Source organism: Staurois parvus, unplaced genomic scaffold (genome assembly GCF_062004578.1).
Source record: "Staurois parvus isolate SC_StPar_1 unplaced genomic scaffold, SC_StPar_1.0 ptg000199l, whole genome shotgun sequence".
Taxonomy (NCBI): Eukaryota; Metazoa; Chordata; class Amphibia; order Anura; family Ranidae; genus Staurois; species Staurois parvus.
Genome location: NW_028317995.1, coordinates 5036225 through 5060918, shown reverse-complemented (window position 1 = coordinate 5060918; position 24694 = coordinate 5036225).

Below are 24694 nucleotides of genomic sequence, written 5' to 3'. Positions count from 1 at the left end.
TACTCTGACCCAGTCATCTGGACATTATATGGTCCTTGTCAAAATCACTCAAATCCTTACACTTGCCCGTCTTTTCTGCTTTCAACACATCAACTTCAGGGACAACATGTTTTGTTCACTTGCTGCCTAATATATCCCACTCACTTTCAGATGCCAATGTAACAAGATAATCAATATTATTCACTTTGTCTGTCAGTGGTCATAATGTTATGGCTGATCAGTACATATACTATATATGGTTACAAGTTATATGACACCAAGCAGCCACATTCAACAAAGACTTAATTTTTAAATCTCAATGCCAGGAAAAAAAAGTAGATGCATAAAAGAAAACAAATGTTGCAATTTTTCTGTTTCATTTAGGAGCTGCCCCCACTAATTGTTTTCTGCCAGTAGATGCAGGATGAACTACAGTATATTTATATTTTTAGAAGGGAATCATAAAAAAATATATTGTAGCTTATAAAAGATTACCATCAGTTTACTTTTTCAAAATCTAATATTTCAAATCTTAAATAATTAAATATTAAATAATTAAATAATTTTTAAATAAAAAGATATAAAATAATGGAATGATTGATATTAAGCCACTGTTCACATTAATGCAGCTTCAAAGTCACGTGAATAGTCAGCTGACTATTCTGTGCAACTTCATTGCGGCTTGCTGACACTCATTGCGACTTCATTAACAAATATCAATGCAAGTCGCAATGAAGTTGCACAAAAATAGTGCAGGAAGTTTTTCAAAGTTGTTGCGACTTCAGTCACACCAATTAGAACCATTGCCGATAATGGGGTACGACTTGTCATGCAACTCTGAACCAGGGCTAAATGCACTAGACAGTGTCAATTTTCAGAGGTTTTCTTTTTCTATTTCCATTAATTTTACATTATCATTCATCTTAGATAACTACATATTAAAATGAACCTAAAATCTAAAAGTGTCTGATTTTGGAAGTTATTGTGTGAGGAAATGAGCATAACACTTAAAATGTACATAGTAGGGCAGGTTTGAGAAGTCAAGCATATCAGCTGCAGGCATATTTCCATTATTGCACACTATTTTTACACCTTCTTTGTCACATTTACAGTCACATTGTCAGCTCAGTATATAGTTGATATCAGGCTTCCCACACCCTTTCCATGACGTCACACTTTCCAGTCAGACACTTTCCACTGCTGTCAGAATAAAAATAAAATTGAGGTCAACAACCATGGTTTTGAAGAGAAGCTGCACAGGTGTTATGGGCCAGCCTCTTCCTTAGACAACTGTTAGCAAAAAAACTAGGCCAGCTTTGAAAATTTTCTCGATTTGTCAACCACATTCTTTTCAAGGTTTCCAAATTAAAAATATAGACCAAACAGTCATCTGCAAATGCAGGATGTGCATCATAAGCGCATACGTGACACAGGTGAGCAACCACAATTACAAAGACGTGTGCCAGAATGTGTTTGTGGTAACACACAAAAACACAACTAACAACAACAATATACTGTAATGTCACATATATTATTGTTTAGAATTCATTGGCTTCTTGTCTTATTATTTGGATGACTCATCTGCCCTCTGTGTGCTTTTTGTAACCCAATAAATATTCTGTAGAAATGATGTAATGAAGATAGATTCTCCTCTTTCTGATCAGAAATAGTTCCTATTACACAGGAAATCCAATTTTGATATTCTTTTTGAGTAAGTCTGCCTGTAATATACTGAATTGGGATTTACAGATTGTTTGCATTATAATATTTTTTAAATGAAAAAATTATTGGCTTCACTTGGTTGGAAATATTTTTAAGCTAAACATTTTTTCATGTTACCTCAGTGGTTTAACCCTTAATGCTCACATTTTACACCTGCAGCATATACCAGGATGTATGCATAGAATGTAAAATTCTGGACAACACTGCCACCTATGCATGGAAAACAGAACTGTATGACAGAAGATTTTAATGTACAGTATATAGTATATTGCTCATACTTCTGCTTCGTAACAGGAGTTTTCTGACATTTGTCATGAATGTGGTGACTGTAAAAGAGTAAATCCACTTTTCTTGAGAAAAAAAATATTCCCCTCTGGGTGATCTATGTACATTGCAAGGATTTTAACAAACCTTCCTGCAGATTCCTACCTTTTGTTATTCTGAAAGAATAGCTGTTTGTTTGTTTGTGTCCATGTCCAGAGTGAATTTGTATGCGAGGGACTTCATAATTAAATGCATCAGCTGCTGCACCTGATGAGGAAAACTGCAGGGTCTGCATCTCTTTAGCCCTGGTTCACACTGAATGCGGCATTGATATCTCACTACTTCATGTGCGGTTTACCTGACATCTGTGCGACTTAGTGCACACGTGTCTATGTGATTCACACATGAAAACACCAAAAATAGTGCAGGAACCTTTTTTCAAAGGCGGTGCCGCACTGCAAAGTCGGAGTCATGCCAATTTGAACGGTTCCATAGGCACAAATAGGGTGCGACTTGTCATGCAATTTGGAACTGTCAAATCACATCACAAGTTGCATCAGTGGGAACCAGGGCTTAGATGTGATTTCCTTTGGATGTATCCCACCAAAAATGACCGTTTTTTGTTGCAGGGGATGCCCAAAATGTTACTTGTATCTTAGTGAAGACTTCTGGGAATATAAGTAAGCCAATCACACAAGCAGGAAATTACATATCCACAGGCGAAGGTGCTTTGTGCCACCCCCCCCCCCCATCCTCCTGCCTCCCCCATCCCATCCACAATACAACCCCCACTCCCATATAGCATACACTTCTTTATTTATGCTCCAATAGGTTATAGAGGTTCTGGTGCTTACAGTGGTTGTTTAAAGTAGTTATAAAGTCTAATCATTTTTTTACCTTAATGCATTCCTTACATTAAAAGAGATCACATGACCACTGAGCTCTCACAGCCGCTCTGAGCAGAGAGTAGTGACTGTCAGTCACCACTCTCTGCTCAGTCCCCCCCTTCCCCCAGAGCTCACTGGAGAACTGGGCTGTGGAGGGGGAGGGATTGGCTGGCTCAGCCTTTCAGCACTTTGCTGATAGGCTGTGCAAGGTGTCCCTCCAGACTCTGGGGTGGATCCCAACTTTGAAGTCGAGATCTTTCCCCAGCCTGGACCAGCTGAGTGACGTCAGCCGACCGCAGACTTCAGCCCACTGTCAGCTGAAAACAGGTCACAGGAGTGCAGAACGAACTGCACTCCCGCGACCCACAGAAGTACAGCCAAAAAAAGCTTTCACTTGCCTACCAGGCACTATTACCCCTTTCCAGTCCAGGCCAATTTTCAGCTTTTAGCGCTGTCACACTTTGAATGACAATTGCTCGGTCATGCAATACTGTACACATTGTTATAATTTTTTCACAGAAATGGAGCTTTCTTTTGGTGGCATTGAATTGCCACTGGGTGTTTTATTTTTTTGCACTATAAACAAAAAAAGAGCAATTTTTCTCCCTCACTGATATGCGTTGATGAGGCTGCACTGATGGGCACTGATTGGAGCACTGATGAGGTGGCACGGATAGGCAGCACTGATGGGCAGTGATAGGCTGCATTGATGAGGTGGCACTGATGAGGCGGCACTGTTGGGCATTGATGAGGAGGCACTGAGGATGCTGCACTGATATGCAGCAATGATGGGGAACTGATGGGCACTGATAGACGGCACTGATGGACACTGATGAGTGACACCAACTAGCGATGCTGACTGATGGCACTGATTGGCAGCACTTATGAGCGGCAATGCTGGGCACTGATGGGTGCAACTGCTGGGCAGCACTGATGGGTGGCACTGCAGGGCACTGGTGGGTGGCACTGCAGGGCACTGACCATCAGTGCTCTAATGATCAGTGCCGATCTGCTCTGTGACAGCTGACGGCTATCAGCAGTACTTTCCTCACGTTGTGACAGTGTGAGGAAAGTGCTACCGATAATTGGCAACTGTATTTACTCCGTGATCTGCTGTGATTGGCCTTTTACCTCATCATGTGATCAGCTGTGTCATAGAGATTGCTGTGTGCGTGCCGCTGGGGACACGTGGGAAGGTGCGTTCTGGGAGGACATCATATGACGCCCTCCCAGAACTGGACAACAATGCTGTAGCCATCATTCGGCTACAGCGTGGTAAGGATGTGGTTAAGGTATAAAATGTTTAGGCATCTGTATCCACCCATACCCCCTTTTACCTACTTGAGCCCTCATTCAATCCAGTACTGTGCCCATCTGCAGATCTTCTCTCCCCTAACTGCTTGGTGTTTTCAAAATGCTGCAGGAACCTTTTTTCTGCGTGAAATGCAGGTTCAGCAGTCCATTTAAATGAATGAGCTCCCATGCATGTGTAAACATAGGCCACAAACTCAAAACAGTGTGATTCAGGCCTAAAAGAAGATATTCATTAAAATAGTCAGGGACTACTTAGCAGCCAGCAACTGTTGAGACAATGAACACAGTGGTGAGAAGTATATAATGTATGATATTGTGTATATAATGCAGGAGTTTGTAAGGCAGAATGAAGGGTTTAGGACTGTGCAATGCACAGAGTGCTGCAGACAGTGTCAGGTTAAAGGATTCACCTTTCGTAACATGTTACATGTTACACCCATATTCAGCATGTAACATGTTATGATCTGACCAGCCTTTGCTCCCCCCCGCTCCCTGCTTTGACAGCTAGCTAGCGGGGGATCTTCTCCTCCCTGCTAGCTGTTAAATTTTAAAAAAAGTGGCCGTGTCACTCATTCACAGTATACTGTGAATGAGAGACTACAAGTCCCGGCAGCATTAGCGGCTGTCAGCTTGTAGTCCTCATTGAATCTTCCTGTCAGAATATTTGTTTGTTCGTACATTCCGTACGGGCAAGCAGATATACTGACAAATCTGCAGAAGACTTGCATGACACCAGCAATCTGCTGATCACTGGTGCAATGCTTTAAAGGCTCCTGCCGACAAAAATAATAAATGCACAATTTTTTACCTGCAAAAACATGTGCATTTATATTTTTATCCAAAAGGTGAACTTATACTTGAAAGGTTTAGAAACTGGGCTTTTTCACTGAGCTCAGCCAGTCCCCATCTCAGCTATTGGGACAGATCATGCTGAGCTGACAAAGGCTTGCAGTCAGCCATGACACATTTTCCTCAGAAAGACCTACAAGGTAAGAAATATTTTTTAAAATATTGAGTATACTGTGTGAATAGGAACACATAATAAACATATCGGGGGTTTCTCAAACTTGGCAACAAAAGTGGAAATATACTTTAACCACTTGGTAACCGTGCTACAGCTGTTTGACAGCTACAGCGCGGTTATGCAGTTCTGGGAGGGCATCATATGACATCCTCCTCTCCATCACTACTAACAACGCCACCATCTGTCCCACCCCACATGCCAAAGTCCTGGGTGTCACCCTGGACTCCCACCTCTCCTTCCTACCCCACATCCAACAGCTATCTAGATCTTGCAGGCTCCACCTCCGCAACATCTCCAAGATACGCACATTCCTCACCGCAGACACCACCAAACAACTCGTACACTCCCTCATCATCTCACTCCTGGACTATTGCAACTCCCTTCTCACTGGCCTACCCAAACGAACGCTATCCCCACTCCAGTCGATCCTAAACTCAGCGGCTAGACTCATCCACCTCACCAACCGCTCCACATCTGCCTCCTCCCTCTGCCAATCCCTTCATTGGCTCCCGATTGCCCAACGCATCAAATTCAAACTGCTAACTCTGACCTACAAAGCCATTCACAATGCCGCCCCGAACTACATAACTGATCTGATACCCAAATACTACCCTACCCGTGCCCTCCGCTCCTCACAGGACCTCCTACTCTCTAGCTCCCTGGTCTCCTCCTCCCACGCCCGATTGCAGGATGTCTCCAGGACTTCCCCCATCCTCTGGAACTCCCTACCACATCCATCAGACTGTTGCCTATCCTCCTCACCTTCAGGCGCACCCTGAAAACCCTCCTCTTCAGGGAAGCCTACCCCAACCTCACCTAACACCCAACCTCACCTAACAACTAACCTCCTCCACTCCTCCCGCCACTCCATCCCCCACAGCCATCTCCTCCTGTGCCACCTTCCCCTCCCTCCTAGATTGTAAGCTCGAAAGAGCAGGGCCCTCGAACCCCTCGTGTAGTGTATTGTTACTGTCTTGTCTCATGTTCTGTCCCCCTTGCTACTGTACAGCTCTGAGCATACCCTTTGGCGCTATATAAATACTGTATAATAATAATAATAATCCTCCCATAAAGCGCCCTCCCACGTGCCCCCAGGGGCGCGCACCCAGCAATCTCCATGATTGCTGTGTCCTACGGACATAGCTGATCACGTGATGAGGTAAAAGACCAATCACAGTGGCATTTTCTGTCACAGCAGATCACAGAGTATTTACAGTATATATATATACTGCCATTTGTAGATGCTATCCCTTTCACGTAAACCAATTAATTTACATGTATTGGGATTTTGTTTAGCAAACACATGTAGCAGAATACAATTTCTCCTAAATTTATGACGAAATTTGATTTTGTTATTTTTTTTACTGGATATGTTTGATAGCAAAAAGTCAAAAATATTGTTTTTTTTTCAAAATTACTTTTAACACAAAAAATAAAAGACGTAGAGGCGATCAAATACCACTGAAAGAAAGATCCATTTCTGGGAAAAAAAAGGACATAAGTTTCATTTGGGAGCAGCATTGCATGACCGCGCAATTGTCAGTTAAAGTAACGCAGCACCATATTGTTCTTAGGATAAAGTTCTGCGGGGACACACTAGTAATGTAACACAGGACAAAGGCCCTGTTCACACTAGTGAAATTTCTCCTTCACTTGCCTTCGCACTGCAAGGCACAACAGTGGAAATCACATTATTCTCTACGGTGCCTGTTCACATCATTGCAACATGGTACAGCGCATTTTTTGCAAAAGTGAAGGCGCTTCATTTGGTGCAGCATAGTGCTTTTTGGCCCCATAGATTTAGGATCGTATGAAAAATGCATGTACAGGCATTTTTGGCAGGGGTTTGTGTTTAATAATCAATCTCCTCCTCCTGAAAAAATGTTTTGAAAAGCAGGAGAATGCATCAAAAACATTCATAAACACACTACAAAAACACACTGAAAAACACATGATTTTACAGCAGAACTAGTGTAAACCTAGGCTAAGGCTAGGTTCACATATGTGCGGGTGGTGCCGCTGCGGATCCGCACAAAAATCCGTGCAGCCGCACTACCCGCACAGAAGAATGAGGGCCTGCGGGCAGATGCCATTAACTCTAATGGCATGCTGCCCGCACTGGAAATCGCAACCGTACAGGGAACCAAGGTTCCCGTGCGGGCTGCGTTTTCAGAAGAAGTGCAGGGACTTCTTCCCTGCATGTCCCAGGGCATGGGAGTCCATTCAAATGACTCTCGTGCCCATGCAAAACGTGGACCGCAGGAACGCGAATATGTGAACTGGGGGTAAAGGCTATTCACTTAGCTAAATGTATCCTCACTTTTCAAAATGAAAGTGAAGCTCTGGTCATTCTGAAAACCCAAGCAAAAATCATTTTTTTAACATTTTCCCTTACATATGATTGGCTATTCAAAGTGTTTGTTAATATTTAGTTTGAAAAGTGAACACAATTTTTGAACAGTGTACATTACTAGGTGAATAGCCTCTACCCAATTGGGAAATCAACCCTATAGCCTGTTATATAAGTGTTAAATCGCACATGCTTCTATGTAAGGAAAAGCATAACCGTAACAATGGGCTCAAATTGAAAGTCCAATTCTGGGTTCCCCCAACCCAGGGGCTGACTGACAACTCATGGGGCCCTCGGGCAATAGGAGATCATGGGGCCCCTGTGTCCTTGCCCAAACTCAAAAAAGCCTATGAAAAAGTTACCAGGGGCATCTCATGGGGCCCCCTACTGACCCCGGGCCCTCAGGCAGTGCCCGAGTTTCCAAATGGTCAGTCAGCCCCTTCCCCAACCCCGACCTCCCCAGTCACCCCCCCACACACACACATTCCTCCAAGGCCTCATCTGTGAGTACTTTCTGCTCCTTTTTTTAACTTGTGATCTTCAGGTGTCTTTCTTCAGGTCAGTAATGTAATGCACAGGTTTTTTTTTCTTCACTTCTTTTTGGCCCTGGCCAATCTTCTATGATGTCATGAAATCTTAAAAATATAGGTGGTGTGTGTTCAGTATTGTATGCATGTCCATCTACTTACTGTCCTAGCAAGTGACAAGCATGGTAGACAGCAAAGCATATACAAATGTCCCATATGTAATGCTTTTTTAGAGGAATTATTCATGTTTATCCAGATTATGAGATAGCACATGCCTCAAGGTTATTTTGCAAGCAAAGATTTTGGCATTGATACAAATTCCTGGCTTGCCATGCCTTTTGTTTGACAATAGCTTGCTTATTAGCCCTACAAATGGCTAGAGTTGACCAAGATCCCTCCCCCGGAGACTTCAAAATGATATGCCACAAAGTCTGTAAACCCAGGCAGAGGTGCAGAGGAGTACCTTGCCATTTTAGGCTAGGGTGCTGTGTGTTTCTATTGATTCACACAGTGTAGAAAGACACAGCTCTAGTCCCTGCATGTGAGGGTGACTCCGAAGGATGTTGCAAGTGAAAGGGCCTACCCATGCAGTGACCAAGGCAGCAGCTTAAACTAAAATATGGGCAAAGATAAAAGGCTCCATTTTCAGCAAGTGACTATATCAGTTGCTGAAAGTGCCTAAAAACTGAGAGTTTGATATCACTCTAAAAATAATAGAAAATGTGGGTACAAGTGTTGCAATAAATGACATATTTTTGCCTTATATTGACCAGAAGGGGGTACTGTCCCTGTATGAGGAAAGAGGTCCAATCTCGCTGAGTCATTAGAGTGCATGGCCATAGCAGTACTGGCTCCCACCTGCATCCTAATAGGTGATCTATTGTACAAAGTTTACAATATAATCTGATTTAAAACAAAAAGGCTAATATCAAGAATGTAACCAAACACAAATGTTGGACAGTATGTATTAAGCTTCAAGTAAAAATCTGTCAAACTCCATTGCATTTGGGTAAACAGCTGTATAAGGTCAGGAACCTACTAAATACTTAGGACTCATGTACACGGGGCGTTTGGAAAACTCTTCTGAATGATGGAAACTGACTGCTGGAAAACGTAGGTTAAAAAACCGTCAGTTTAGCCGCATTTGCATACCGCGTCTATGCGCGTTTGCATTTAGAAGCGTTTTAAAAGATAACCTCAGGAGACCTTCCCAAATGCCCAGAATGCACTGAAAAATAGCAAATAATTAACTATTTCAGACATTTTGAGAGAAATAGAGAGAGCTGAAGCAGAGAGAGCAGTATGTGTTGAGATGACCTGTCTTTTCTGGTTGTATTCACTATGGATCCCATCATGAGCATAATGGAGCACGTTCTACCTTTTTTTCCTTCATGCAAAACCTGCAACTGACTGCGCTGGTGTAACGGATCCATTTGAATACATGAAAAACACTATGCATGCATTTCTGATGATGAAAAAAGGCTCTGGGCAGCATCTGGACATGGAACAGTTAAAAAACGCTTCTAAACACATACGCTTATAAATGCGGTTAATTGCGTTTACACGCGTTTACAAGTGTTTGGCATTTGAAACGCCGGTAAAATCAACTCCTGAATGCAAGTTTGGTGTGTTCAAAAAAAGACTGTAAACTCAACTGCCTGTAAACGACATAGTGTACATGGACACATAGGAAAACATTAGGGTGAGTTCAGGGGCTGCTGAAAAAAACGCTGAACAGCTCCTGAACGTCGGTTTAGGAGCTGCAGTGTACATGAGCCCTTATGAGGTTATGTACTAAAATTGGAGAGTGCAAAATCTAGTGCAACTCTGCATAGAAACCAATCAGCTTCCAGGTTTTATTGTCAAGGGTTAATTGAACAAACTGAATTTAGAAGCTGATTGGCTACCATGTACAGATTGGCTACCATTCACCAGATCCTGAATGCACCAGTCTTAGTAAATCTACCCCTTAGTGTTTGTGTAAGGTTCTTTGGGTTTCTGAGCTACATGATTCTACTAAGTAAAAGAGTATTAGTGGGAGAAAGGTAAAAGATTTGCAAGTCACCACGGTAAGTTTTAGCTCCAGACAGTTAACATGTATGCTATATACATCTGCACAAGGCCATGTAGCGGTATTAGCTTTGTATTGTTAAGGTATTCACTAAAATGATTCAAAAAATTTTATAAAAAAATTTATTTGATTTAGAGCCAGTTCACACTACAAAAATGCACTCCGGATGCATTCCGGATACGTTTTTGCTTACAGTTCACGCCACACGCACTTCCGGTACAGTTTTGATGCACTTTGCCATGTTCCAGTATGGTTCTGTGCAGGAAAAATGCAGCATGTTCTACTTTTTTTTCTACACCGAAACCTGACTTGAACTGACTGCACTAGTGTGAACCAGGGCCATTGGAATACATGGAAAACATGCATTTGTAATGCAGAAAAAAGTGCACTGAACTGCATCTAACATGTATGTGCAGTCTGTTGGCCATAAATTCTGCAACAACTCTATGTTTTTATTACAGTATTTCATGCCACTTATATCATTGCCTAATATAGATATGATTTACAACAAACAACCAATAGATGTCTCTGCAGCATCACTGCTGTGAAAGTTAAAATTTCTGCTTGTTAGGTGCAATCGCCTGAAATACATACAGCAGGGGGAGCTGTGTTTATTGGAAATGTGCATTGAAACCGTATCTCAGATTGACTGTTTTAATGTATTAGAAGGTTAGGAACTGCTGCAATTATATTTTACTTCTGTTTTAAAAGTGTGTAGGTAATGTGTAAAACATTATGAGAATATATACATATATTATAAACCCTTCAACTTTACAGGGCAGTATTTACAAAACCTCTATGTAAAATTCCTATAAAGCAAATGTTTGTACAGTAAAGTGAGAAATTGTTGGTTCTGGTGTAATTAGATGTAGACTGAAGCAGAAATGTTAAAGGGGTTCTTTACCCTAGAAACAAAATAAAATGAAAAGTATGCAGCTACAAATATTGTAGCTGCTTACTTTTAATAATAGGACACTTACCTGTCTAGGGATCCAGCGCCAGCCTCACCCAAGTCAGTTCTTTGACCGTCTCCAGGTCCAGGCGCTGGCATGTTTACTTTGGTAAGCCGGCTGTGACTACTTGTGGATTCAAGCCGGTGTCCCACTGCACATGCATGAGCTGCACTGCACTTGCACATGCATGAGCTGAACTGTGAATGGACCCACAGCTTTTTGGACCTGTGACATGTCCCAGAAGGCTGCAAGGGAAGGGGGGTAGAACTTCCACCTGGATCACTGCACCGATCCAACCAAAAATGAGAGCGGGTACCTGTCAAAGAAAAAAGGGAGTTTACAAGCTCATGCACAGCATGATATTCCTTTTTCTTAGGCAGGACCCCAGAGGTATTTGTTCAACCAAAATCTAGAATTAAAATGTTATTGAGCCCAAAAACAAAAATGTAATACATAGCAGCTTACCAATTCTTAGGTGTTGTGGCTACATTAGTTTTCTTTTTTTTAGGCTATTTTTTCATTTATTTCACTTGGTGATCCAACCAGTAATACACTTCCCATCTAAGGGTGTCTGCATTTTGGATGAAGTAGTAAAACAGACACTTTTGGACAGCAGCAGTCAGTCTGGGGAGAGGGTATTATATCTTTTTATGTGACAACACGGAAGAAATGACACTTTGCTACAATGTAAATAGTGAGTGTACAGCTTGTATAACAGTGGAAATTTGCTGTCCCCTCAAAATAACTCAGCACACAGCCATTAATGTCCAAACCGCTGGCAAGAAAAGTTAGTACACCCCTAAGTGAAAATGTCCAAATTGGGCCCAATTAGCCATTTTCCCTCCCTGGTGTCATGTGACTCATTAGTGTAACAAGGTCTCAGGTGTGAATAGGGAGCAGGTGTGTTAAATTTGGTGTTATCACTTTGACTCTCTCATACTGGTCACTGGAAGTTCAACATGGCACCTCATGGTAAAGAACTCTCTGAGGATCTGAAAAAAAGAATTATTACTCTACATAAAGATGGCCTAGGCTATAAGAAGATTGCCAAGACCCTAAAACTGAGCTGCAGCATTGTGACCAAGATCATACAGTGGTTTAGCAGGACAGGTTGCACTCAGAACAGGCCTCGCCATGGTCGACCAAAGAAGTTGAGTGCACGTGCTCAGCATCATATCCAGAGGTTGTCTTTGGGAAATAGACATATGAGTGCTGCCAGCAATGCTGCAGAGGTTGAAGGGATGGGGGGGTCGTCCTGTCAGTGCTCAGACCATACTCCACACACTGCATCAAATTGGTCTGCATGGCTGTCGTTCAAGAAGGAAGCCTCTTCTAAAGATGATGCACAAGAAAACCCACAAACAGTTTGCTAGAGACAAGCAGACTAAGGACATGGATTACTGGAACCATGTCCTGTGGTCTGATGAGACCAAGATAAACTTATTTGGTTCAGATGGTGTCAAGCGCGTGTGGCGGCAACCAGGTGAGGAATACAAAGACAAGTGTGTCTTGCCTACAATCAAGCATGGTGGTGGGAGTGTCATGGTCTGGGGCTGCATGAGTGCTGCTGGCACTGGGGAGCTACAGTTCATTGATGGAACTATGAATGGCAACATGTACTGTGACATACTGAAGCAGAGCATGATCCCCTTCCTTTGGAGACTGGGCCACAGGGCAGTATTCCAACATGATAACAACCCCAAACACGCCTCCAAGACAACCACTACCTTGCTAAAGAAGCTGAGGGTAAAGGTAATGGACTGGCCAAGCATGTCTCCAGACCTAAACCCTATTGAGCATCTGTGGGGCATCCTCGAACGGAAGGTGGAGGAGCGCAACGTCTCTAACATACACCAGCTTCGTGATGTCATCATGGAGGAGTGGAAGAGGACTCCACTTTCAACCTGAGAAGTTCTGGTGAACTCCATGCCTAAGAGGGTTAAGGCAGTGCTGAAAAATAATGGTGGCCACACAAAATATTGACACTTTGGGCCCAATTTGGACACTTTCTCTTTTGTTGCCAGCGGATTAGACATTAATGGCTGTGTGTTGAGTTATTTTGAGGGGACAGCAAATTTACACTGTTATACAAGCTGTACACTCACTACTTTACATTGTAGCAAAGTGCAATTTCTTCAGTGTTGTCACATGAAAAGATAGAATAAAATATTTACAAACATGTGAGGGGTGTACTCACTTCTGTGAGATACTGTAGATAGACTTGATGGACAAAGTTAGAATCCTTTTCCTTTTGGGATAAAGGTTTTCCATAAATTATTAAAAACTAACCATTGTCAAGCACCTCTGTCAGTGGTAATTGGATTTTCTTAACTCTCTAACTGCTACTTTGTCTGGACAGCTTGGTCTGGTAAAGTAAGTTAAAAAAAATAACAGATTTACTTGTCTGGATCACCAGGTGAAAATAAAGGAAAAAAGCCTAAACTAAGAAAACTAATGCAGCCAACACATGTAAGAATTTGTAAGCTGCAATCTCATACATTTTTGTTTTTGGGTTTAATACCACTTTACGAGATTGTGCAATCAGATTGTAAAGTGTGAGTTCAATTTAAGAAAGAAATCTACTGTCTTCCCTTTCAGATTCAGATTTTCATAATGATTTTCATTACTTAAAGGAGAAACATGGCTATTTTGGCTGTACTTCTCCTATGGATCACAGAAGTTTAGTTCATTCTGCACTCCTGTGACCCACTATAGCCCACTGTCAGCTGACAACAGCAGGCTTTAGCCACTGTCAGCTGACGTCACTCAGCCAGTCCAGGCTCTGAAAAGATCTCAACTTTAAACTTGGGATCCACCTAGATGCTTGGACTGACAGCTGGCTCAGCCTCTCAGTGCTGAGAGCCTGGGCCAACGTCTCCTGCCCCTATCAGAGACAGTGAAAGCTGGAGGAGCAGAGCAGAGAGCTAATGATTGACCAACTCTCTGCTCAGTAAAGACAAAGAACTCAGTGATCACTCAGATCTCAATCTTAGAAGCAACGGGAAAAGATGCAGCATGGATGTTGTATCAACCTAATTGAGTATTTTTTTTTTAACAAACCAATACTTCTCTATTAAACAGTTGAAAATGGTTGCAATAATCACCAATTAACTAGATTACCTGTAACTACAGAAATACTAAGTAGACCTAAAAGCAAGCTCAAAAGTGAAGCACCACATGAAGAACAGTCTGATGTTGTTCTTTTCTGACAGCGCTCTGGTAGTTTTTTTCTGAGCACTTGAAAACACTTACAGTATATTCTGAAGAGCATTACGTCAAAGGATTGAGATTATTAACATATAGTGACCTAGAAATGAGAAAAACAAGCAGAGCAAACTGTAAATAGAAGTTTGTGTCTCACAGAGTGTCAACCTGGAGGTCTTGGAACTATAGATTGCATTACATTATAACACTCAAAATATCTCTGATTTGTACATTGAAAATAGGTTTCAGTACCCTCAAACCACAGGTGGGTTCCGATGTCGGCACCCTCAGGATCCAGGTAGGTCCTGATGCCAGCACCCTCAGACCACCAGTGAGTTCCCAATGCCAGCACCCTCAGACCCTTGAGAACCCAAGTAGGTCCCGATGCCAGCACCCTAAGACCCGAGGTAGGTCTCGATGTCAGCACCCTCAGACCCCAGATGGGTCCCAATGCCAGCACCTTCAGACGCCACGATGGTCCTGATCTCAGCACCTTCAGACCCCAAGTGGGTCCTGATGCCAGCACCCTCAGACCCCAAGTGGGTCCTGATGCCAGCACCCTCAGACCCCAAGTGGGTCCTGATGCCAGACACTCAGACCCCAGATAGGTACCAAATTCAGCACCCTCAGACCCCAGGTTGGTCCAGATTTCAGCACCCTGAGGGTCCAGGTGTCAGCACCCTCAGAACCCAGGTGGGTCCAGATGTTAGCACCCTCAGAGCACAGATGGGTCCCGATGCCAGGACCAGGTGTGTTAATAGCCCTTAGGGCCATTTCACACTACATGCATTTCAGTTCCTTTTTTTCTGCATCCAAAATGCACAGAAAGTAAGTTATATGGTTGTCAATCTCATAGTTCACATTAGTGCTTGCAGTTCCCGTACGTTCCGGGTGCAGAAAAAAAAGCAGAACATGGTGCATTTTTTCTGCACAAAACAGTACTAGAACGAACCAAAACACATAAAAAAAGCACCAGAATGCACCAAAACGCATTGAAAACACACTGGGATGCACATGTCCCTATTGAAGAAAAAGAGAGGGGAAAAAATTAACTGGAATGCAAACAAAAACGCACTGGAACATGCCAAAAATTTATTAAAACCGCACCAAACGTGTTTTTTGTTACTACCATAACCTACCACCAAAGAACACTCCAAAATAAAATTTCCAACTCTTGACAATCGCAGAAATACCATATATGTGTATGTTATTTGTTGTTTGTACCTGTACTACAGCCCAGAAACAATAGTGCACATTTTGTTTTTTTATCTAAAAACACACTGACACTGACAATAACTAACACTGATATCAATCTAAAACAAAAAAAAAAAAGCCTGACCTTTGACCCTGACCCAAACACTAACCCTGGCATTGAACTAGATCAAACCTTGATCTAGGTATTTTTTCTTTATATTTTCTTTTATTTTTTTAATATTTATTTATTTATCTTTTCTTCCCCCAGTTTTTTTTTTCTCTGTGCAAGGAGAATGAGAGACACAATGTATCTCTGTCCTCCATTCAGAGAGAAAAAAAAAACAAGGGTTGTGGGCTTCACAGTGACTGATCACTGCGATAGCCAATCAGAGGCTATTACAGCGGTCACGTGACCCGGAATCGGGAGACCCGGGTCCCAATTGTTATAACGGGACCTGGGGCTCTCAGTGACATCCCGCTCTTTGAGATGGGAGCGCAGGCACGCAAATATGCGTCCCCACGGAAAAAATTCCAGTTCTGTGAGACTGCATATTTGTGTGACGTCGGTGTCAAGGGGTTAAGCAGTTACAGCAACAGTTTTTTCCTTTTGGGATAAAGGTTTTACATAAATAATTGAACGCTGATCATTGTAAGCACCCCTGTCAGTGGTAAACAGTTTGTTTCAACCTTCTAACTGCTACTTTTGCTGGACTGTTTGAAAAATGAAAGACTTACTGGCTGGATCACTAGATGAAAATAAAGAAAAAAGGCATAATAAAGAAAACTAATACAGCCATCCAGGGGCGGACTGACCATTTGGAAACTCGGGCACTGCCCGGGGGCCTTGGGTCAGTAGAGGGCCCCATGAGATGCCCCTGGTACCTTTTGTATAGGCGTTTTTGAGTTTGGGCAAGGACACAGGGGCCCCATGATCCCCTATTGCCCGGGGGCCCCATGAGTTGTCAGTCTGCCTCTGCAGCCATCACATCTAAGAACTGGTAAGATCACCCATTTAAGTGCAAGAAAAAAAATGATTTCTAAGTAAACAGCCTATACTCCTTTTGTGAATTGACCCCAATGAATTTACTTTGCTGAGTCTCTACTTTATCTCTGCTTGTCTCTACTTTTTTATATATATATTCTAAAGTAGCTGCCTTTTGTAGTTATAGTCTGTGACCACCAGCCAGTGTATTGTGTTATGACTGTCTGTGCTCACATGCCCATTTTATAGTTGAATTCCAGGCAAAGAACAGAAGTGCAAATCTAATGGCTTGTAAAACTGCTCCATTATACGTGTTTTATCTGTCTATTAAAGAACAACTCCAGGATATTTTTTCCTTACTTTGAAGTGTATAAATAAGTTAAAGTGTAAGTTCACCTCTTCAAAAAAAAAATAAAAATGTGGACTAACACCCTGCTCAACCCCCCTGGTGCCCACTGCATTTCCTTCCTTCGATAATACCGTTTTCACTGCCTTTCATCAGTTTCAGCCTGGTGCACCAGTCCTGGGGTTTAAAAGCCATGCCATTCTTCCTCTTCCTTTCCTAGGGATGCCAGGACAGACCAGAGCTGACCAATCAGAACTGCTCTAACATCCCTAAGGAAATAAGAGGAAGGACAGTGCAGGCTTCAAACCCCAGGACTTCTGCACTGGGCTGCCTGGATGGTGAAACTTAACACTCACAGAGGTAGGTGCAGCAGTGACCGGGGGGGTTGGGAAGGTATAGGATGTTAGTTCCCCTTTTCATTTCTTCTGAAACGGTGAACTATTATTTGAGGTCGCATGAGGTGTATGCATCTTTAAGTATCACTATCAATACTTTAATAGTATTGCTTTCACTATACTTTGGCTGCTGCATCTATTAGAACTATGGCTCTCATTCACTGAATCTGTACTGTATTTTATCTGCCTATTCTCTCCCCTTGCCCATTCACAGTATACAGAGCATTTGTGAATGGATAAGGGGTAGGAAAGCAGCACTGTGACTTCTCTCAAAGTTGCAACAGGCTGGAAGAGAGCTACTATCCAGCCTAAGTAAAAGTATATTAACCGCTTTAACATCGCACTATGACTGATATGCGGCTACAGCTTGGCTCTCCAGTTCTGTGAGGGCATCCCTGGAGTCCTCCCACATGCACAGCTCCCACACGTCGGGAGCGCTCTGTGACCGTTGTGTGCCTTGGACTCAGCGGATCACAGATCGAGGTAAAGACATGGCCAGTGGGGGGCAGAAACTGGTTTCTCTTGTCAGCTGACCTATTAGAGTGAAGGGGAAGGAGCTGGAGGAGGTCTCTGCTGTGTGAGGAAACCCTATCTTGGGATAGTGACCTGGAGACACATGGAGGGAGCCAGAGAGACACCGATCATAGAGGGGGAACTGTCAGCACCGAGAGCAAGTGAGTGCCAATGATCCTATTCCCATCCAGCACTGCCACTAAACCCAATCCCCACCACCACCGCTGTCATTGATCCCATCCCTCCAAGCACTGCCACTGATCCCATCTAGCCAGCAGTACTGAAAATGATCCCATCCCTCCCAGCACCATCACTGCCACCGATCCCATCAACCCCCCAGCACTGTCATTCATCCCATACCCAAGCACTGCCACGCATCTCATTCCCCCACCACTGCCACTGATACCCTCAATCCCCCAGCACTTCCACTGATCACACCTCCCCCAGCACTGCTACCCATCCCACTCCCCCACCAACAGCACTGCCACTCATTCCATTAACCCCCCTAGCACTGCCACCAATCACACTGCCACTCATCCATTCGCCCCCAGCACTGCCATTGATCCTATCAACCTCCCAGCACTGTCACCGTTCCCATTCCCCCCCACCACTACTGCCACTGATCCCATCCCCCCACCAGCACTGCCACTGATCCCATCCTTCATCAGCACTGCCACTCAACCCATCTCCCCAGCAATGCCACTCATCCCAGCACCATCACCACCACTGATCCTATCAACCATCCCCCCAGCACTGCCACACACTGATCACACACCCTCAGCACTGTCACTGTTCCCATCCCCCCATCATTCCTGTCGCTCATCCCACCCCCACCATTAGTACTGATCCCATCAACCCCCCAGCACTGCCACTAAACCAATTCTCGCCAACCTACACTTCCACTGATCCCATTCCTCATCAGCACTGCCACTCATCCCATCCCCTCCCAGCACCACCGCCACTAATCCAATTCTCCCCAACTAACACTTCCACTGATCCCATTCCTCATCAGCACTGCCACTCATCCCATCCCCCCCCCAGCACCACCACTGCCACTGATCTCATCAACCTCCCATCACTGCCACTCATCTCCTTCCTCCACCTGCCACTGATCTCCTCAACCCCCCAGCATTGCCACTGATCACACCACCCCAGCACTGCCACTTAACCCCCTACCTTCCCATCCCCCCACTAGCACTGCCACTCACCCTATCTCCCCTAGCATCACCACTGCCACTGATTCCACCAACCCCTCAGCACTGCCACGCATCCCATCCCCTCAGCTCTGCCACTCATTCCCCCACCACTTTCATTGCCACTGATCCCCTCAACCCCCCAGCATTGCCACTGATCACACCTCCCCCAACACTGCCACTCAACCTGAATTAAAGCCTGGACAGATTTACAGTTGTATTCAAAATAATAGCAGTGTGTTGAAAAAAGTGAATAAAGCTCAAAATCCTTCTAATAGCTTTTATTTCCATACACACAAATGCATTGGGAACACTACACATTCTATTCCAAATCAAAACATGAAGAAAAATAGATCACATTTGTGTTGTTCCTCTAAAAAAATTGAAGAAAAGTGAATATTAGACTGTTCAAAAAAATAGCAGTGTTTGTATTCTTCTTTACAAACTCAAACATTCACTATATAAACTGAAAAATGTTTGAAGATTTTGCTTTCTTTTGAATCACTTAATTAATATTTAGTTGTATAAGCACTGTTTCTGAGAACTGCTGTACATCTGTGTTGCATGGAGTCAACCAACTTCTGGCACCTGTGAACAGGTATTCCAGCCCAGGATGATTGGACTACATTCCACAGTTCTTCTCTATTTCTTGGTTTTGCCTCAGAAACTGCATTTTTGATGTCACCCCACAAGTTTTCTATTGGATTAAGATCCTGGAATTGGGCTGGCCACTCCATAACGTCAATCTTGTTGGTCTGGAACCAAGATGTTGCACGTTTACTGGTGTGTTTGGGGTCACTGTCTTGTTGGAACACCCATTTCAAGGGCATTTCCTCTTCAGCATAAGGCAGCATGACCTCTTCAAGTATTCTGATGTATTCAAACTGATCCATGATCCCTGGTATGCGATAAATAGGCCCAACACCGTAGTATGAGAAACATCCCCATATCATGATGCTTGTGCAACCATGCTTCACTGTCTTCACAGTGTACTGTGGCTTGAATTCAGTGTTTGGGGGTCGTCTGACAAACTGTCTCCGGCCACTAGACTCAAAAAGAACTATCTTACTTTCATCAGTCCACAAAATGTTGCGCCATTTCTCTTTAGGCCAGTCAATGTGCTCTTTGGCAAATTGTAACCTCTTCAGCACATTTCTTTTTTCAACAGTGGGACTTTGCGGGGGCTTCTTGCAGATAGCTTGGCTTCACATAGGCGTCTTCTAATTGTAACAGTACTCACAGGTAACTTTAGACCTTTTTTGATCTTCCTGGAGCTGATTGTTGGCTGAGTCCTTGCCATTTTGGCTATTCTTCTATCCATTCGAATGGTAGTTTTTCGCTTTCTTCCACGTTTTTCAGGTTTTGGTTGCCATTTTAAAGCATTTGCGATCATTTTAGCTGAGCAGCCTATCATTTTCTGCACTTCTTTATATGTTTTCCCCTCTCCAATCAACTTTTTAATCAAGGTACGCTGTTCTTCTGAACAATGTCTGGAACGACCCATTTTTCTCAGAGTTTCAGAGAGAAATGCAATTGTAACCAGCATGGACAACATTTGCTGCCTTCCTTCCTTAAATAAGGGCAATAATTGCCACCTGTTTTTCAAAGAATGAATGACCTCACTAATAGAACTCCACACTGCTATTATTTTGAACATGCCCCTTTCAATTAGTGATTCAATTACACAGAATCACCAGCATACATGTCATGACTGTTGGGTCTGTTGGATTTCTATTACTCTACTACACCTGCTAGTAAATTATTTGCCATGTAGAAATATCATTGCTACCAAAAACAGTGATTGGTCAGGTTAGTGATGTCTGACTGCTATTATTTTGAACATAACTGTATATCAGTAGATGAGCTTGTTATGGCTCTGCATTGGTAACACAGATATTCCACTCAAATGACTCCTGATCTAAAGAGGATTTATGTGGATACCAAAACAAAAGCTCTTCTATCCAGCTTACTTTGTTGTGGCAGTCACATGGAAGCCAAGCAGATCAAAGCTCATTAATATTTTCTGCCAGACAAGCAGACATTGCTCTCTTCCCTGACAAAGTTATGGCTCTTTCAGACTGTAGTGCTTACCTCCACCCTGAAAACTGATCCCCGGTAGATTGCTTTCATGGGGCAGTAGAGCAGTGCCTGGAAGGCATTCAGGTGGCACTACTGCCACATACATTTATGCAGCCACCACATCTATAGACAGGTATGCTGCAATATATAACATTTTTGGTTTGGGTTTAGATACACTTTAACCACTTGATGTCCATATATAAATAGCCTGAAATGCAAGTGGTTAAAACAAGCAGGTGCAGCCATGAGCGTGTCGCTGTTATTTTCAGTTGCTGATCAGCCTTTCAGTAAAAGTGATCTGGGTGGCTGTAGAGCATGATCTGTGCTTGATAAAGTAGAGGGTGGAGGTGACTTTAGGGGGTCTAGTAGACCCCTGATGTCTCCAATAAAAAGACCTTAGAGTGCTCTCTAAGGGATTAGCTGGGATTCAGTGTCTCTTAAGAGGTACCTCTTTAAATGAAAAACAAAAAAAAAAACAAAGCTTCAGGGCAGTTAGGGACAGTCTCTAGTCCTGACTCTTCAGCTAAACGTTGGGGCCCGTTGGCATGTGGTAAGGTCGTCAATAAGGCCTGCAGTCAGTATTAGGGCTGTGGAGCAGCTGGTAGGTAGTTCCTAATGGCTGTTTCTAACAGTGGTAACAAGTAGTGGCTATGAGGCCTTCTCATCAGACCCTGCAGGCAGCTATGAGGCCTTCTCATCAGACCCAGCAACACAACTATGAGGCCTTCTCATCAGACCCAGCAACACAGCTATGAGGCCTTCTCATCAGACCCTGCAGGCAGCTATGAGGCCTTCTCATCAGACCCAGCAACACAACTATGAGGCCTTCTCATCAGACCCAGCAACACAGCTATGAGGCCTTCTCATCAGACTCTGCAACACAGCTATGAGGCCTTCTCATCAGACTCTGCAACACAGCTATGAGGCCTTCTCATCAGACTCTGCAACGCAGCTATGATGCCTTCTCATCAGACCCAGCAACACAGCTATGAGGCCTTCTCATCAGACTCTGCAATGCAGCTATGAGGCCTTCTCATCAGACCCATCAACACAGTATCAGTGGTCTCTTTGATTGGGTAACCACTCACTCTGGGTTGCCTTTGATGACTCTGGTAAGTAGCTTTGTCCCTCAGTACTCGGGTCACGCTCTGTACCCTCTGGGTGAAGTTTTTTTGACACAATTCTGTCATACTCCTGTCACATCACTCTTCTGTCACACCTCTAAGGAGAATCAACTGGTTCTCTCCTTACAGCTGATTGGTCCATTGCTGTTTCTAGGAGAGAAGGGGAAGAGAGTTCACACACACAGTCCTCTTTGGTGGTTAAACTCTGTGCTGCTGACAGGAGGAGGGGGAAAGGATTGGCTGCCGATTATTATTATTATTGTTATACAGTATTTATATAGCGCCAAAAAGTTTGCTCAGCGCTGTACATTATAGTGGGGGACAGTACATGAGACAATACAGTAACAAAACAATACACGAGGGGTTCGAGGGCCCTGCTCTTTGGAGCTTACAATCTAGGAGGGAGGGGATAGTGGTACAGGAGGAAGTGGCTGTGGGGGATGGAGTGGTAGGAGGAGTGGAGGAGATCGGCTGTTAGGTGAGGGCGGGGTAGGCTTCCCTGAAGAGATGGGTTTTCAGGGTGCGCCTAAGATGAGGAGGGTAGGCGACAGTCTGATGGATTGGGGTAGTGAGTTCCAGAGGACGGGGGAAGTCCTGGAGAAGTCCTGGAGTCGGGCATCGGAGGAGGAGACCAGGAAAAAGGAAGAAAAAAAGGATCAGCTCACATCAGTTTTTCATCAGTTTACATCAGTTTTTCATCCGTTAACATCCATTTTTTGTTCATTTACATGATTTCATCCGTTTTTTGGCCGTTTACATCAGTTTTTCATCCGTTTACATCTGCTTTTCATCCGTTTTGTCTGTTTACATCTGTTTGTTGTCCCTTTTGTTTTTTTTAAACGGAAGAAAATGGGGTTTTCTTCCATTCAAAAAAATGAATGTTAACGGATGTGGACATTAACGGACGTAAACGGATGATCATCTGTCTACATCCACTAGTCCATAGAAATACATGGGTGTCTGTTTTTCATCCGTAAATGGACAGATGAAAAACGGACATATGGAATGCCCGTGTGAAAGGGGCCTAATAAAAGGAGCAAAATTAAAGGCACCTGCTTGCTCTGCCTCTTAGGGGATCCAGGACAATACACAAAAACAACTTTTGACCATGGCAATAGCTAAAAGTATTATTTACAAAACTTATAGATGGTGGCAGGTTCACTTTAGATATTGAAGAGCTTCTCTTAATCATAATGTAAAATTGCATCTGCATGACATTTGCAGGAGCGGGTATGTCAGTTCTTGTAGAATGATATGACCACAAAGTCTGTTTCCTTTCCACCTCAAAACCACAGAGATTGCTCCAGCGCTAGTGAGTGCTGGTGGAGCACACTGCTCACACGCCTGTGGTTTCCTGTTTGCTGCAAGCCTGGCAGGAAGAGGCTGATTATTGAGTTTCATTAAATGTAGGCAGTGCATGGTGCTAGCTAAGTTATAGCTCAAATCAGGCATAACCAATTCAAAAAACACAGCAATATACAGCTAGCAACTAAAATAAAAATAGATGATAGAACATAGAGAAGTTCTAAAACATGAGTTGGTAACAGAATGTGCCTTTCCACAATCTTGCTTTGACCAAATTTCTCACTTCTGTATTGCTAAATCGAGAACATTTTATCTACTTTAGGATCCTGCGTGTTAGTCTAGTAGGGAAACAGTAACATGGAATGCCAGTGTGTATACTTTTATTTTGGCAATAAAGTATGCTAGGGTAAACAGGATGGACATGGTGACCAGAGGTTGTCCCAAATACAGACTTTAATAGTTTAGAAATGCTTGGAGAAGTGTGTAGTTATCCAACATGTACAGTGGACATAAAAAGTCTACACACCCCTGTTAAAAAGTCAGGTTTCTGTAATGTAAAAAAATGAGACAAAGATAAATAATTTCAGAACTTTTTCTAGCTTTAATGTGACCTATAAACTGTACAACGCAATTGACAAACAAACTGAAATATTTTAGGGGGGGAGTGAACATAAAAAAACTAAAATAATGCGGTTGCATAAGTGTGCACACCCTATTATAACTAGGGATGTAGCTGTGTTCAGAATTAAGCAATCACATTCAAAATCCTGTTAAATAGGAATCAGTACACTCCTGCCATCATTTAAAGTGACTCTGATTAACCCCAAATAAAGTTCAGCTGTTCTAGTAGGTCTTTCCTTACGTTTTCTTAGTTGCATCCTACAGCAAAGCCATGGTCCGCAGAGAGCTTCCAAAGCATCGGAGGGATCTCATTGTTAAAAGGTATCAGTCAGGAGAAGGGTACAAAAGGATTTCCAAGGCAGTAGATATACCATGGAACATATTACCAAGAACTGGACGTCCCTCCAAAATTGATGAAAAGGCAAGAAAAAAAATGGTCTGGGAGGTGCCAAGAGGCCTACAGCAACATTAAAGGAGCTGCAGGAATATCTGGCAAGTGCTGGCTGTGTGGTACATGTGACAACAATCTCCCGTATTCTTCATATGTCTGGGCTATGGGGTAGAGTGGCAAGATTGAAGCCTTTTCTTATGAAGATAAACATCCAAGCCCGGCTAAATTTTGCAAAAACTCATCTGAAGTCTCCCAA